Source organism: Phocoena sinus, chromosome 11 (genome assembly GCF_008692025.1).
Source record: "Phocoena sinus isolate mPhoSin1 chromosome 11, mPhoSin1.pri, whole genome shotgun sequence".
Lineage (NCBI taxonomy): Eukaryota > Metazoa > Chordata > Mammalia > Artiodactyla > Phocoenidae > Phocoena > Phocoena sinus.
This window is the reverse complement of record NC_045773.1, coordinates 3490134-3494012: the sequence shown is the minus strand read 5'-3', so window position 1 is coordinate 3494012 and position 3879 is coordinate 3490134. Positions and strand designations below refer to the sequence as shown.

The window sequence follows — 3879 nt, the reverse complement described above, 5'->3', positions numbered from 1 at the left end:
CAAAGGCGTTGAATACCTTTGGGGAACTGTCCAGGGTTCTGATAGGCACATTCAGCGGCTCTGCAGTTATGGACTTTTAGGGGATCTTGTGTGTGTGTGTGTGTGTGTGTGTGTGTGTGTGTGTGTCCCAGTCCCTGTGGTATCCAGCTAGCTGATGTGGCCCTTTGCCTGTTACCTAGGAGACAACGGGAAGACGATGGGGTGGGATCTGATTGGCTGTTTACTCCCGCTGCTCATCTCTGTGTCAGAACTGCAGGCAGAGGTTACACATGGTCCATGCTGGCATGCCAAGTGCTGGCAGGGGAGCTGCGAACGTTTGCTGCCCCAAGTCCTCCGTGTGTGTGTGTTTGTGTCTGTGTGTGTGTGTGTGTGTCTGCCAGTGTATATATGTGTACGTCTAGAACAAAGCGGCGGCATCTGGAGCTAATGCGCTTCCTGCTGTGAAACATCTGCTCATTGCCTTAAATCAGGTAGTGGGGGCCCAGATAAATTTAAGAAGAACCAGCCAGACTTGGGAAAGGATCTTTTGTTTGGTTTTAACAACTGCAGTGTCAACACTGAAGCCGATTTTAAACATTTCCCTGTACCTTCAAAAATGCACGTAAAGCTTTGAGTGGCGGAAGTTATGTCCCGTGACACAGACTATGATGTCAGTGTGCAGAATCGCCTCCTTCCCCTGGTGGAGCCAAGAAGAATGGTATGAGATTGTAGGGTTTTTCTCTCCTCTCCTCTTTTAAAACAATAGTATCTCTCTTTCTTTTACTTTGTGGGCAAAAGGACAAGGAATCTACCCTTTAATTTTGCTTAGAAAGGGGATGGGGAGACAAAAAACCAAAACCCCATCAAAGTGTTTCCTTTGCAGTTGACTTTCTACAGCAGCAGCCCAGGTAGGCTTGGGGGAAAAAAAACACAACAATGACAGCAAACAGCTCCAGGGCTGCGGGAGATTTATCATTATCTGTCTCTCTCCTCCCGCCCCTGCTTCCCACTTTGCAGGGCGTAGCAGGTGATGCAGCTTGTGAGGAAGGAAATGGGGATTTCCCTCCTCTCACTCTTGGCTTCTCTGTCCTGGGCTCAAGTTTGAATGTGCCACGTACGATGAACCTTCTCTGCCTTTTCCTTGTCATCCTATTACTTTTTTCCAACGGGAAAAAACCATGCAATGCCTTCCACCCATATCCCTATTTCCCGTGCCTCCCTCACTACTGGTCAGAAGGGTTTTATCTGAAACATGCATCTGGGGGTGGTTTACACCTGCTTACCCATTACCCATTATGCTCCATTACCTAGAGTAGGGGTCTCACACTTAAGCGCTTAAAGGGGCAAGGCAAGTGACCCAAAAGATGAAGGAGGCCGCAGGGCCTTTGTACTCGATGTTCCTTTTTCTGGGTTGACCTTTCATCTTATATGGGCATGGTTCACTCACTACATTTAGATCTGCACAACTGTCTCCTCCTCACAGAGGCCTTCCCAGCCATCCCATCTAAAATTGCACCCTTTAGTCCTGTAACTTTCTTTTCCTTCCCAGCTCTTTGTACTGCCTGACCTTATGTCATGTTCTTGTTTATTGCCTTTCTCTCCCACCAATATGTAAGTACCATGAGGGCTATGACTATGCCTGTCTTATTCTTCATTGTATCCTCAGGAACTGGCTCATTGCCCGACACGTAGTAGTTGCTGAATAAATATTTGTGGGCAAAGGGAGTGAAATGGGCCTGGGGGACAAAGTTGAACCAGAGAGTTAGACTTTATAGGAGCCCTGGCTCAGCCCACCAGATCTTCTGATTTTTTTCTAGAGAAGCTAAAAAACCAGAGTTTGATGTGCTACCTCCCAACTTTAAAATGCTGAACACCAATTCAGACGCACTCAGAGGGGTCCAACGACACTCGCTTTGAAGCTGGAGACCTCTGATATTCAAAGCCCTCTGGGATCTGGCTGCAGTAACCTTTCTTTCCTCCTTAATTGTGCACAGACCTTGCTCTGCCCTGGACCTCTGAGCCTTTGCTCAGGCTGCTGCCTCTGCCTGGAGTGCCTCTCCCCTACCGTCTCCTTCACCCAGCAAATTATCGTTTCCTCTAGTTCCGATCTGAGACCAGGCCAAGGTGCAGCTTCCTGTTGCCCCCTCCCCCTGTCTCCCACCATGTTTTTGTCCGGCCCCTCTCCTGTTGGAGGATAACTGTGTGTTTGTTCATCTGTCTCCTCCGCTAGATTCAGAGCTCCATGGGGCAGAAACCCCATCCCATCCATCTGTGGGTCTGCAGTATCCAGCCCAGGGACGCCAACCTGGGAGCAGGCCAGCACAGGCCTGAGTGTGGAGGCGGCAGGGACCCCGCTCACGGGGAGCTGCATTTGTACGGCAGTTTATGCTTTGCAAAGCATCCTTATTTGTATTATTTAAGTAATAATTCATTCAACTGGCAGACACTTTTTGAGCACCTATTGTATGCCAGACGTGAGCACACAGTACTGAAGGTCAAGAAGGCCTCTGATCTCACAGAGCCTACAGATGTGGGGCTGAGCCCTGTGGGCTGCTGCCTCTTGCTGTGCTTCCCAAACACCAGCGGCTTGGATGTGCCCACTCTTCTTCCTTTGGCTGGTCTGCCTCAGTTTACACTCCAGGGACTCAGTCTTCTGCAGTCCTTGGCTTGAATAGCTCCTCAGAGTGCATGCCACTGAGGGCTAGGTGGTCCACGGCCTTCTCTGAAATCAGGAGATGGCAATAAAGGGCAGGCACAGGACTTTAGATAACCCCCAGGCTCCATTCCGGAAAATTAGCTAACTTTTCCATGTGCTGAGTTCAGAGCATTCTGAGGAAATATTTGTTCGTTTTTTTTTAAAAATATGGAACGCTTCACGAATTTGTGTGTCATCCTTGTGCAGGGGCCATGCTAATCTTCTCTGTATTGTTCCAATTTTAGTATACGTGCTGCCGAAGCGAGCACTGTTTGTTCGTTTTTAAAGTTTATTCTTTCATTCCGCAAACTATTATTAAGTCCCTACTATGTGCTGTGTCATTCTCTTATACCGTTTTATTTTCTCTTCCCAGAAACCCAACCACGTATAGGGCTCGTTATCTCTGTCTCACAGTTGGGCGCCTGAAGCACAGAGAGGTTAAGTCACTTGCCCAAGAATGCACTGCTGGGACGTGGCAGAGCAGGAATTTCATCCCAGGAATGTCTTTCTCCCGAGCCAGGGCTCTTTCTGTGACCCCAGGTTGCTTCCTTTGGAATTCCAGTCCCAAGAGTCACGAGTGATGGGGTGCTCAAGGAAGGAGCATGGAATTTTGTCTGGGTTGGGGAATTGAAGTTGACACCTGACTTGAGTTTCAAAGAGCAGTGTTTCAAAGAGCAATGATGAGTTGTCCAGGAAGGAAAGGAGCAGGGAAGGGCATTTCAGGCCAAGAGATCAGCATGTGCAAAACAGAGTTCAAAAACACATGCTGTGTCCACAGCTGTGCAGGGTGGCTTGCATGTCAGCTGCGTGAGGTATGTGTACCTGCGGGGAGTGGGGCACAATTCGGGAACGGTGGGTTGGGGCTAGATTGTGAGGGTAGAGATGGCCACATCCAACTCGTAAATAGACCTCGCTTGACGCTGGCAGTGGCTTAAAAAAATTAGTTGCCATTAAATTTTAAGTGTGTGTGGGAGAAGGCAGGGGGAGATTTCACATAGGAAAAACAGATGTGCAGCTTTCTTCAGATGATCTGGCAACCCTGGACTTGCGTTTCTGCTGTTCCTTGTGGAGCGTGGTCACCACAGCCCCCATCCAACCGATGACACGTTCACGCACTTGCCCAGTGCGTGAGACCTTGAACTCACCAGCTAAAGGAGTTTAAGCATCATTTCTTTAGGTAGCTGAAAGGTTTCAAGCAGGAGAGT

General features: G+C 48.9%; 1 non-coding gene across 1 annotated transcript; it reads right to left on the bottom strand.

The window, feature by feature from the left end:
* Positions 1–2836: 2836 nt before the first annotated feature.
* Positions 2837–2943, bottom strand: LOC116762987. The gene has a single exon (XR_004352404.1). It is a non-coding gene; the product is annotated as a U6 spliceosomal RNA (small nuclear RNA).
* Positions 2944–3879: the final 936 nt, after the last annotated feature.